Source organism: Rattus norvegicus, chromosome 12, assembly GCF_036323735.1.
Source record: "Rattus norvegicus strain BN/NHsdMcwi chromosome 12, GRCr8, whole genome shotgun sequence".
NCBI lineage: Eukaryota > Metazoa > Chordata > Mammalia > Rodentia > Muridae > Rattus > Rattus norvegicus.
Window position 1 is genome coordinate 50,751,679 of NC_086030.1, and position 12,900 is coordinate 50,764,578.

General features: G+C 50.6%; 2 long non-coding RNA genes across 7 annotated transcripts in view; both read right to left on the bottom strand.

Annotated features, from left to right (window-relative positions):
- Window positions 1-12,900, bottom strand: part of LOC102552958 (uncharacterized) — a 47,434-nt gene that overhangs the window by 28,484 nt on the left and 6,050 nt on the right. The gene's annotated exons all lie outside the window — the stretch shown is intronic.
- On the bottom strand, window positions 1,638-12,886 carry LOC134481213 (uncharacterized). 3 transcript variants are annotated; one of them, XR_010056609.1, is made up of 3 exons: window positions 3,762-12,886; window positions 3,319-3,525; window positions 1,638-3,115 (listed from the first exon to the last, which is right to left on the bottom strand). It is a non-coding gene; the product is annotated as an uncharacterized LOC134481213 (long non-coding RNA). The 3 variants fall into 3 exon arrangements; XR_010056608.1 differs by having other exon boundaries at window positions 1,639-3,525; window positions 3,762-3,840; window positions 5,902-12,886; XR_010056610.1 differs by having other exon boundaries at window positions 1,639-3,115; window positions 3,435-3,525.

Consider the following 12,900-nt stretch of genomic DNA (forward strand, 5'->3'; position numbering starts at 1 on the left):
TTGGTGAATGGTGTGATCACGGGCAAATCAATGGATGGATGGATAGATAGATAGGTGGGTGGGTGGGTGGATGAGTAGATGGGTGGGTAGAGCCTGAGCAGAAGGGGAAATAGAAGAGAGGAAGGGTGGCTGATGGCTGACTGAATGTGTTTCTGGGTGAGCAGGTGGGTAGGTAGGTGGAAGAAGGAAGGATTGATAGGTAGTGGGGCATTGATAGACAGGTTAACAGTTGGAAGAATGGGCATCTGAGTAGATGTGAGTGGGTGGACAGATGAACACATGCATGGAAAGACAGACTGACATACAGATGCATTCACAGATGAATGGATGGACGAATTGATAGACTGGTGAACAGACAGACCTCCTTAAGAATAAAAGACTGTTTTCTATAGTACTCAATAGATCCAGTTCCAACCTCTCTGCTTTCTGGCCTCACCCAGTGGGTCACCCTCCCTGACCTTGCTTTTTCCTCACCAGATGAGCACAGTAACCAGATCCTACTAGTTTCTTGGGAAGTCCATGAGATTCCCAGGCCAGTGGGAAATCCTTCCTAAGGTATCCAAGGTCCTTCCCTTGGATGTGGGAAATACTGTTGTCAGTGTCCTGGAATGGCCAGCAAAGCAGGGTAGATCCTCCATCAGGTTGTAGAGATGCTGAATACAACCACCTGACTGTGCTTTCCTTCTACTCGGTCTCCAGTAGACAGCGCTTCTCACTGTGGTCCACACTGGCAAGGGTGCTGGTGGCTTCTACTAAGAGTTATAGGTGCCTTCCTTTATCCAAGCTGTGTCTGCTGAGGTACCAGGCATGGCCACAGGGACCTACCCTCACCGATGGGACACGGGACAGCAGGCTGAATTAGAGGAGCTCCATGGAGACTTCCTAGCCAAAGGCAGAGACTAAAGGACCCAGAGGAAGTGTGTGTCTGAAGATTTCACAAGAGACTAGCTGGTGCTGTGATGGGTTGAGAGATGGCTGCATAGGCTAGACTCTCTTTCAGAAAGCTAGGGGACAACACTGAAGTATCCCCCAAGACTTTCCTTCAGCCCCTCAGCATACCTGTACCCCCTCCCACACAAGGACCTTGGCATGTGCTGGGAACTCTGGAACATGTTGGCTTGCATGGCTGACAAGATGCAGGCATTGACCTGATGATGATTGACTTGAGGTATGGATCAGATGGGGATGGGGATGATGAAGATGATGAAGGAGAAGAGGAGGAAGAGGAGGGGGAAGAGGAGGGGGAAGAGAGGAAGAGGAGGGGGAAGAGGAGGAAAAAGAGGGGGAGGAGGGGGAAGAGGAGGAAGAAGAGGTGTAGGAGGGGGAAGAGGAGGAAGAAGAGGGGGAGGAGGGGGAAGAGGAGGAAGAAGAGGGGGAGGAGGAGGAAGAGGAGGGGGAAGAGGAGGAAGAAGAGGGGGAGGAGGGGGAAGAGGAGGAAGAAGAGGTGTAGGAGGGGGAAGAGGAGGAAGAAGAGGGGGAGGAGGGGGAAGAGGAGGAAGAGGAGGGGAAGAGGAGGGGGAAGAGGAGGAAGAAGAGGGGGAGGAGGGGGAAGAGGAGGAAGAAGAGGGGGAGGAGGGGGAAGAGGAGGAAGAGGAGGGGGAAGAGGAGGGGGAAGAGGAGGAAGAAGAGGGGGAGGAGGGGGAAGAGGAGGAAGAAGAGGGGGAGGAGGATGAAGAAGAGGAAGAAGAAGAAGAGGAAGAAGAAGAAGAGGAAGAAGAAGAGGAAGAAGAAGAAGGAAGAAGAAGAAGAGGAAGAAGAAGAGGAGGAGGAGGAGGAGGAGGAAGATTGTCATGGGCAGCACTGGTTGTGTGAGTGTGTGTTCTTGCCATGGGAGGGCACATGAAGACCACAGATATGACTTCGGTCCTGTTTTGCTTTCTGTTATGATAAACACCACAGCCAAGAGCAATTTAGGGACAGATGGGTTTAATTCATTTTACACTCCCATGCCACAGCCCATCACTAAGGAAAGCCAGAGTAGGAACCCAAGGCAGGAACCTGGAGACAGGAGCTGATGAGGGGCCGTGGAGGGATGCTGCTCACTGGCTTGCTCCCCCTGGCTTGTTTACCCTGCTTTGTCTATCATCCAGGACCACCTGCCCAGGGGTGGCCCCACCCACAGTGGAGCAGATCTTCCAGATGCAGTCATCAATCAAATATTATCTCCCCATAGAGTTGCCCATGGGCCAATCTGATGGGGGCAACTCCTTATTCGAGATTCTCTGAACCCAGGTTATGTCTCGGTTTGCATCGCTTTGGCAAACCTAGCCTAGCGCTTAAAAGTGGAAGAGGGGACCCAACTCCATATTCTGAACTCTGCACATAAGTTCAGCAGCATATACATACCACACACAATAATAACAGTAAGTAAATACTCAGAGAATAATGAAAAATATACCACAGGTGCATCCACAAGCCAATCTGATGGAGGCATTTTTTTTTCAACTGAGATTTCCCTTCTCTCAGTTGTCTCTAGTTTATTTCAAAAACCGGCCAGCAAACCCCTTCTATAAGATCCCAGAGTGTGGGGTGGCGACTGGGGAAGGGCTATGCTTTTCTGGGACCTGAGATGAAGGAAAAAGACAAGAGCCAGATGGCAGGAGGAAGAGATATCGGAGGACCGGTGTGGCTGGAGCAGTGAGGGGCAGAGGTGGAACAGGCACCATCAGCCTGCCTCAGCGCTTCCCAGCCTGAGGACTGTGGGAAGCTCTTTCTTGGTCAGTGCCCGTCAAACTGATTTACGGGGCCTTGCTGTCCACCGTGTGCCGGCCATCAGCCGCTGCCACCGGGGCCTCACTGTCCACCGTGTGCCAGCCATCAGCCGCGGCCACCGGTTCTATTATTGATGAGCTTTCCAGGACCTGCTAATTAACTGTGCGCCCATGGCGGTCGTTGGGGGCAAGTGGCGGCAGAAACCGAAGGCAGGAGGCCCAGCCAGTGTCATGGCCACAGCATCCTCAGCGGAGCAAAGACTGATTCTGCCTCCTGGGTGGCAGTGAGCCCAGGTACCTTGGCTATGGGCGCCGCCATCTGCGTTGGGCCAGGGCAGACTGGGTTCCCGCTGGAGCGGGAGTTTATGCTAAACTGGGACTCCATCTCTACAAGATTTGATTTCCTTGGGGGGAAAAAACGGAAATAAGAGAAGCAGCCCAAGGGAGGACCTGAGAACTCAGATTCCCCGGTAGACAGACATACAGAGCCCCAAGAAACAGGTGCCCTGGGGGATGAATGGCCTCCTGGACCGCACAAGGAACTGACTTCCTCCTCCGCCATGAATCCCAGTGACACGCCCAAGTCTGAACACTCAAGGCTGTTTACCTAGCAGCTGAGGCTATACCGCCAGCCTCTGCTACCCCATGCAGAACCAAAGAGGGACCCCAAAGCCAAAGGGACATTGAGGTGGTCGAGAAGGAGACTAGCTTCAGACTGGGCACCTGGAGGGATCTCTGCAGGCCGCTGGGGGAGAATCTGGAAGCATCACTCACGGAGAACTCTGGGAGGCTGAGAATAGCTGGAGTGAAGGCCCTGTGTTAGGAAAGCAGTTGACAAGGGGTACAAATATGACCAGGACAAATAAAACCAGGGAGGGAAGAGGGGTTAGTAAAGACACCCAGAGCTGCCAGGATGTGAATACAAGACCAGAGCTAGGAGAAATACGCCCAGAGTTCCCCATCAGCAACTCCTAGCCTGATGCTAATTCAGCAGCTACCTGATTCCCCCAACCCCAAACATCACTATATAGTTAGTTTCTTTTAACTTACCACCTCCCATTTCAGCCATGTTCCAGGACATTGAGGAGATACACCCGATGACAGGCCAGGATCCCCCAGTGGCTTCTCACTTTACAAATGAGAAAACTAAGGCTCAGAGACTGTGAGCAACTTGTCTGAGGCCACACAGCTGCAACCACCCCAGGAACACCCCGTACCCTGGGGGGAGTACCACCACGCAAGCCTTCACCCCATCTTATCTTTACACCTCCAAGAGGTGTAGGGGATCTTTTCACATTCCTTAGATGAGGTGCTGGGCTCAGGGGAGTCAAGGGGATATCTGGTCTCTGAACATGTTTTAACTGGAAGAGGAGACTGAATGAGTAAAGTGTGCTTGCTAAGCTATTCTGTTGCCCTAGACACTGGCCATTTCCTGTCTGGATTTGCATTATATTCATCTTACTGGTTAGGATTGTCCCCTTTGGTCTCCCCACCACTCCCAAGAAGAGATTGGGTTATTTCTGCAACTACAGCAGGTTCCTGACCAGCTTACATACAGCATACCTGGAAGAAAGTGGGGAGCCTAGTAGAGCCAGAGGGAAAGAACTGAGGGCAGAGGAGAGGAAGGGTCCTGGCTGAAGCAGGTCTGAGGGAAGTCTGGCTTTGGGTCACCAGGTCACCCCTTGGGGGTACTCTAGGGACCCAAACAAATGTGTCTCGGGTGGCAGGTCAGAGGCAGTTTCCCTGCCAAATGCCACCTCTTAGAGATGGGGTTCAGGATGTGTGACCCCAGAATAACAGAGATGAGACCCTATGGTTACTTACCTTCCTCTTTCCCTCACCCTCTGAAGCAAAGAGGCTATCCCTGGGTGAGCGGGCACCAAGCACACTCTCAGCAGCAGACCTTCAGCCCTGAGGCCACAAGAAAACATGCTAGACAGGCCAAGTCCCCAGTGAATTAATTCCAGGTCTGGTACCAGCCATGAGTCCTCTGGGTGGTTCTTAGATCACTGAGCCTTAGAATGCAGGAGCAGGTACCCTGTCTTTTGGATTTCCTTCTGCAGGCTGTCACTTAAGGTGAGTTAAATAAATCCACTTGTGTGGCTTGTTGGTGTTTTTTCCCCTAAGGATCCCAGCCAGAAACTAATACAAGGAAAAAAAAAACCGCCCCTCCCAGCAATGGGAGATAGAACAGAACTAGATCCAAGGATCACCAGGTCCCCTGCCATAGCCCAGAGAGGGGACTTGGAAACTCCTCAGAGTAAATGGGAGCTGACAAATTACGCCATCCCAGCTAGTTCTGGACTAAGATACAATGATACAATTATCTGCTACAGTATCAGAAGGGCCCAGAAACACTATGTAACCCTGCACAAGTCACTTTTATTCTCTAAGTCCTCCAGGTGGGCCTGGTTACCAGCACAATCCTCATCTGCAAAGATAGCTAGAGGTGCAGGGTCTCCATCACAGTCCCAGCCCGGAGTTTTACAGACTCCATTCAAATGCCCTTTCTGCTGGCTCCCAGCCTGTTATGCCCCAGCCTCTCCTGTCCTGATGACCATTCCCCATCTGAAACAGGGTAACCAGGAGGTCAGTGTGTGACTACTGGCTACAGCAAGCACATAGTAGGCACACAGTCTTGATCACATCCTTCCATGTTATTCCACAAAGGAGGGTGATCTGGTCTCCTGCCCTGTTTCCTGCTCCCACCCCATCCCCACTAAAATCTACATCCACAGAAGCCAACCTTTGTCCTTTCAGGTACTAACATGAAAGAATTGAAGGTCTAAACTGTATCATGAGGCCACTCTTCCCTGGTACTTGCCCCCCAGCTGGGTATACAGCAGGCATTTCATAAGTGTTCCCAGCCCTGCCTCAGTGCCCCTTGCTTAACTTCTCAAGCTGACCACTGCTCCGCTCCCAGTTTCAACAGCCTCAAGCAAGGCCACTGTCACCTTCACCTGCCTGCAGCGTCTGTCCCCAACTCTGGCCCTTTTTAAGGATCGGATCAATTTTTGCTGAAAACCTAATTTAGACAAAACCACCTCCCTGTGCCCAGAACAAAGCTCAGAGCTCCCTCACTTCTCATGCCTCTCTCACATTCCTCTTTGGCCCTTCCTAGGGGCGGCCTTGTTATGTCCTGGCTGTCTGTCTACTCTTCCTTCTTCCCCAGGGCCCAGCGTGAACTCACCTTCTTGGGAGGCCTGTGTTATCCACACTGCCCACCTCCCTCCTCCAGCCCCTTCTCTGTGATTTCCTCCAGCACAACCTTGGAGTCTGTGAGACGTGTGTCACAGTCCATAGTCATCTCCTGACCCCGTTCCTCTGCTCCATCAGGAGATCCGTAGGGCAAGGCCTTTTCTGGTCCATTGATGTGTCCCAGGGGCCAGGCCCAGCACACACAGCAGGGATCTACTAAATGTAAGAAGATGGATGAGGAAGGCACACATGCCCCCTCCTGGGGCAGGTGAGGCCTGAAGGCCACCAACGCATTGAGCCTGCGCAAAGGGAGAACACGCTTCTCCAGCTGCCGTCCTTCCTCCCTGTGGCCCATGTGTGGCTCCATTTGCCCTGAGTTGTGCTCCCTGTGTCTTTAAAGGAACCAGCCTATGATTTTAATATGCAACTTTCTATCGGTGTTTTGAACTGCAATTCATTATAAGCAAAAAATAGCTAGCCGTTGAGTTATGAAATCAACCGTCTTAATTGTCTGGCTGTCCCGGGATCCTATGAGGTATCCTTGGTAGGGCATCCACTACAGAGGCTGGTGAGTTCCCAGGCCCCTCTCTCCCTGAGGCACAGTGGCATCTATCTCCTTATGTGTAAATGGCCTCATCCCAGCTCGTGCCAGAACCTTCCAGTCCATGAAAGAAGCAAAGATAAATAGGCATCCAACCCCTCCTGGTCTCCCACCTTGGGCCAGAGGTTTGGGCTGGCACTGTCTGCTTCTCTGGATCTCCCAACTCCCAGCTGTTGGGCCACAGGCTGCCTGTCCTTCTGGCTGTGGGAGGTCAGAGAATGAACCCATCACACCTGCACAGTGAGCTGGGGTAAGGGACAAAGGGAAGGTCTTTGTTCTAATGGGGCTGGTCATCGGGGAATAAGAAAAGGACATGGTATGCTATCAGTTTAAATATATGATACAGACACATGCACACATACACATACACATGCACATATATACACACACATGCACACTACATACACATATGCACACACATACACATACACACATATACACATACACACACATATATATGCACATACACACACATGCACACACATACACATATACACACACACATAAATGCACACACACACACGCACACACATACACACACACACACACACGCACACACTCAGGTACCTATGTAGGCTCTTGTCAACTACCCACCATTTCTTTGAATTTATAGAAATGATCTTTGGTTCTGAGGTTCCCAGACTCCCTAGAGATTCTTTGAGAAGCCCTGCACCCTCCAACTCCAAGACAGCCAAGCAAGAGCTAAGGATGTGTCTTTGTATTGTATCATGACATTTGCATTCATTTCCCTACCCATCATGCATAGGGAGCTAGGAGACTGAGTAGTTATTATGCATCTGACGCTGCACAACGTAACAAAGACATACCACAGCCACTGCTGTGCAAGACTGGAGGCTGTGGCACCCTTGGAGACAAAACATAGAGCCCTGTTCTGCACCAGGGCCACTGAGTGACCAAGAGCATTTAAGCTGGTCATTCCGTAACCTCATCTGCTAATGGAGTCAGAAGCACAGGCTGATTGGAGCTCCTCTTTAGGGAGTCAGTTGGGCTCTCCTGCAGATTGGAGAAGGAGGAAGGGGCTGCCTCTGATGCCTCCTTACTCCAGAACTCTAGGATGTATCTAGACCTCTGACAGTGTATGGGTAAGTCTAGCCATTCACTCCTTCCTTCTGGCAGCCTGTGGGAGGGTAGATCTGCCTCCTGCTTCAGGGGCTGGTGAGGGGATTCTGAGGACATGGACCATGTGAGCTGACACTGTACCAATGACCAGTGTTTATGTGCAGTGACAAACTTCCCTACAAGGTCTCTGCCTCTCTGAGCTCCTGTATCCCTGTCTTCCCACCCCAACCAGAGTCTTGGGAACATATAGCATGTCCTCTGTCGTGAGAACAAGATTCATTTCAGCTCTAATATGTCAGGCGCTGGTGATGGGGCGTTCTGGGCCTAGCACACAAGAAATGACTAATCGAGAGGTACAGGTACTGAAATTCAGAAGGAAAGCCACCCACCTTGCACCTTTTCTTGTCCCAGAAGGGAGAAGCACCACCTGCCTCCATCCTGACTCTTCTATGAGGTCCTCGGATCACTCAGTGCAGTGTTGCCATGGAGCAAAAGGAGACTGCTGCGGAGATACCTCACCCGGGGAGCACCAGCTCAGTGGGTGACATCCCCAGTTCATTCCCCAGTATTGATAGAGATGGTTTCTTCCTCCAGGGGACAGGAGACTCCCCTCTGCTAAGGGGTTTCCTGGGGCTACAGACATTGGCATGGCCTCCTAGCCTCACCTGGGGCCTGGGTGAATGTTACAGAGTCCGTTGCCTTTGACTGTCACCCAAGGTTTTCTACGGTATCAGGTAGTAATAGGGCATGAAGAAGCCACCAGGGACACAGCATGCATTGCTCCTACAGCACACAGAAAACACATTGGTAGCCAGGCACGGTGGCACCGAAGTAGGACAACTTGGAGTCTGAGGCCAGCAGACAATTATCAATCAATCATCAATTGATCATCAATACAAGGGAAAGGATCTAGGTATCTGGGGCCTGTGTGGGAAGTGGTCACCCACCTCCCAGAAATAAGTGGTTTCTAGAAAACACTGAGCAGAGGGGGGCACTGTCCCAAACATGGATTTAAGTCAGGAGCTGAATAAGTTCCTTGAATTCCAGAATCTGCTAAAAGTCCAGAGACACACATATGTAGGTGTCCTGGCCACAGATGCCTGGCTTCTTGATACAACCCAGAAACATGGTTAAGATGTGGACAAGGTGAGGCAGGAGGCTTCCAGGGGCCTTGTCTTCAGTGTGTCCTTCAAATGGGCCTGGGTATGGCGGCATGTTCAGACACCAGTCTGAGAGCTTTCTCTGAACATCAAGTGCCAAGGTGGAAGAAACAGAAAGAGGGAAGAAGGCAGCCCTGTTGAGATTCCCCATATCTTAGTAGGCTTTACCTATGAATGACGGAAATACCTTTACACTGTATAGGACCAGGGCACATCCAGCGTCCTCTGTCTCCAGCACACACAGCAACTCCATGCCCTCTTCTTGTCTTATAACTGTAATTGCCTTAAGAAGCAGCTAACTCTGTGTATCTGGTTTAAGACCACCCCCAGGATGTCTTCTAAGCATATACGCAGTGAATACCATATACAGCGGAACCTTTCTCAGGTACAGTCATTTGTGTCCTACGAGCCATGGAGGACCCTCAAAGACTTCAGGGGCCTTTGTTCCCACTTCTGCCGTTGGAGGGTATTTGGCAGACTGTGGTCAGGGAGGTAGTCCATCAGCATGGGATGGAGGGGGAGAGGCTGTCACTGAAAGAGCTGAGCCTGTTTCACTTGCTCGTGGGCTACCATTCCAGGTTGACACCTTGGTCCTACAGCTTGGCTGTGGCTGTCAGAATGTCATCCATAGCCAGATTTGGGGGGCTGTGTGCGGCCCCCTCAGAACCCAAGCCATGTGTGGTGGTGAGGCTGCTGAGAGCTGGGTGTAGAAGAGCGGGCACCATAAGCACTTGCAGGGTCTTACGATCACTGCCCCACATAACAATGTCACGGGCTCCCAAATAAACCCTGCATCGTTTTCTTATTTATTTCAAACACAATCTATTTATTGAATAAGTGTTAGGAAAGACCAATAACTGAGGAGCCAGAAATAAAATCACCTGAAGTCAGCAGCTCCAGATCTCACCAACCTCTTTGTTTTAACTCTTTCTTCAATCGTATAATGTGTATTTAGGGGGGAATGGGGCGATTTGGATAATCTTGCAATCTTGCATACACACAAAGAGATTTTGCCATGTTCCTAAGCATGAATCATACCCCAAATCACCAAGAAACGTGTGCTGACCATCCGCTGTGTCCCAGAAACTATCATAGATCCCGGAAAAGCAGCAAGCACTCACAAGGCAGGCAGCACCCTCATCCCCGACAGCTAACACTGATTATTAGATCCTGTGCACAGATCCTATGCTAGTCTGATGTGGGGACCAGCGTTATCCTGTTCCTGCGTCCGGGCAGGTTTGAAACCCTTTAGATCCTCTGGACTGTCAGTGGAAGGGAGCAGCAGGTGGATCTGCAGCAGGGAACCAGGGGCAGCCCAGGGCTGCTGGCCACATGTGGTGTGCCCCTGAGTTTATCCTACGGTGTGCATCGCCGAAATGGAAGCTCACTGCACCAAGGAAAGGTTTGCCCACTGACATTTGTCAGTGCCCCTGCCTATGGTCCTATAGCAGCACCCCAGAAGGGTACTAAGATTGCATCTGGAGCCCCAGTGGAGAAACTGAGGGTAGGAATCAACCTCCAAGGACGTACACCCCTCTCTGGTTCTACCTCTTTTCAACACTAGGGACCAAGTCACCACATGAGCAACTGGCAGGCACTCCTACTCACCTCCAAGTCACAGCGGCCAAGAATAGGCTTCTAGAGCACCAGGGGGAGCTGCCTTGTCTATCTGGGGTGATGACAGAATTGGGGGCTCTGTCCAGACACTGGTGACTGAGTCCCTTGGGCATGGGGGAGCTAGCCCCCAGGAAAGGCAGGGAGGCAAACTGGGCCTTGGCTCCCATGAGACACAGGAATAATGTATCTATTGGAAGCCAAGCAATGAAGGAGGTGGGGCCTCCGTACCTAGTGAGGGTTTAATGACAGTCATGTATCTGTTCCAACAGTCCCCGGAAGACAAGACCACCCACCTCATGAATGGAACACCGGAACGCCCAGCCCAAGCCACCTCCATTGGGGACGTCCTGTGAACCCCGTGGCTGTGGTAACAAACCACCAACAGCTTAGGGGGTGAAGATGTCACACGTGGGTAAAATGCTTGCTGTGCAATGTGGGGGCCTGAGTTTTACCCCCAGCGCCCGCAAAAAAAAGTCGGAGGTAGGGCACACACCCGGAACCCAAGTGCTGAGGTTGGCATGGAGACAAGTGGATCATGGGGCCCTCTGGGCTGCCTTCCTAAGCCATTCATGTCTTCGGTTCACTGAGCAATAATGTGTCAAAAAGAAAGGTGGAGAGCCACTGAGGAAGACACCCAAAGTCAACCTCTGGCCTCCATACACATGCACACATGCACGCACACACGCACGCGCGCGCGCACACACACACGCACACGAGCAGACAGTGGCAGAGTTCTGGAGTGAGCTAGGGAGAAGGGGCCGGGCTCCTCCAGGAGTTCCAGAAGCCCATTCTTCGCAGCTGTGGTGTGGAGAGGGCATGGGGTGTTCCAGTTACCCATGGGGTGAGCCCTTGGTCTTTAGTGTGGTGAGGGTGGGGCTGGAGAAGTGTACAGGTCATGGGGGCATCTCCTCTAGGAGGGATAAAGGCAGTTAATTCTGACAAAAGGGTTTAAGGGCAACCCTAGCTGCTTGCCACACACTGGTTTAGACTGGCCGTGTCATCCCTCCCTCCCCGTCCCCCTTCCTCTGTCTCTCTCCTTCTCTTCTTTCCCTCCCTCCCCTCTGTCTCTCCCTTTACTCTTACATCTCCTCTCTCTTTCTCTGCCTCTCTCTGTCTCTTCCTCCCTCTCTCCCCCTTTCTCTCCCTCTTTTTCTCTTTCTCTCTCTCCTTCCCCCACCTCTCCCCCGTCTCTCTCTTCCTCTCCCCCTGTCTCTGTCTGTCTGTCTCCATCTTTGTCTTTCTCTATCTCTCCCTTTCTGTGTTTCTCTTCATCTCTGTCTCTCTGTGTCTGTCTCTCTCTATATCCCTCTGGGCCTCTCTCCCTCTCTGTCTCTGTCTCCCTCTCCTTCTTTCTCAGTTTTCTCTCTCTCTCCCCCTTCCTGTCCTCCTTCCATCCTTCTCCCTCTCTCCATCCCTCTTTCTGTCTCCCTCTTTCCTCACGTAGCCCAGGCTCACCTGTAACTCACAGGCAGCCAGGAATGACCTTGAACTTCTGGTCCTCGGTGCTGGGCAAGCACTGGGCCAACAGAGGTGTACTTCCAGCCCCCTCTGATCTCTTCTTCTGCCCTTGGGGTGTCATTTACTGGAGCGAACATCTCCCAGTATATGTATATGTATATGTACATGCATATGGATATGCATATAATGCATGTATATGTGTATATGTATATGCATATGATGTATCTGTATGTGTATAATGTATATGATGTATGTATATGTGTATATGCATGTGTATATATATGTATATGCATATGCATATGATGTATGTGTATGTGTATATGTATATGCATATGATATATGTGTATATGCATATGTATACTGTATATGATGTATATACATGTTTATATGTATATATATGTATGTATATTTTGTATATGTATGTGTATGTGGTATGTGTATGTGTACATATATGTATATGTGTGTAATGTATATGATGTATATGTTTGTGTATATGCATATGTATATATGCATGTATATTTTGTATATTATGTGTATGTAGTATGTGTATGTGTATGTATATATGTGTGTATAATATATATGATGTTTATGTATATGATGTATATGTATATGTATGTGTATGTATGTTGTATATGCATATGACTTCTGAGGCCATGTTTAACAGGCTGCTGTACCTGGCTCCCAGAAGTACTGCCTGTAAGTCCTATTTCAGCATAGCCGTTCTACACTGAGCTCCCACACCCTCTGAAGGCCTCTTTTGGGGATGTGGGCCACCCAGTCTGTCCCTCCCTACCTCAGGGTTCTTGACTTCAGTGTCCTCTGCCAGATCATATAATTTTAAGGCCCACAGCGATATTTAGCTGTGGCCTCTATGGAGGGAACAGGTTTCTGTCATCCATAAGACAACTGAAAGGGCCAGATTTAATCCAAGACCGACTGGCTCCAAACTCCACATTTCTCTACTGCAGCTCCCGAGCTACTCCACAAGTTTCCATGGATAAAGCCCTGAACAAACTACCTTAGCATCAGTTTATCCCAGATTCTACATGGTACATAGTCACACTATTTTACTCAC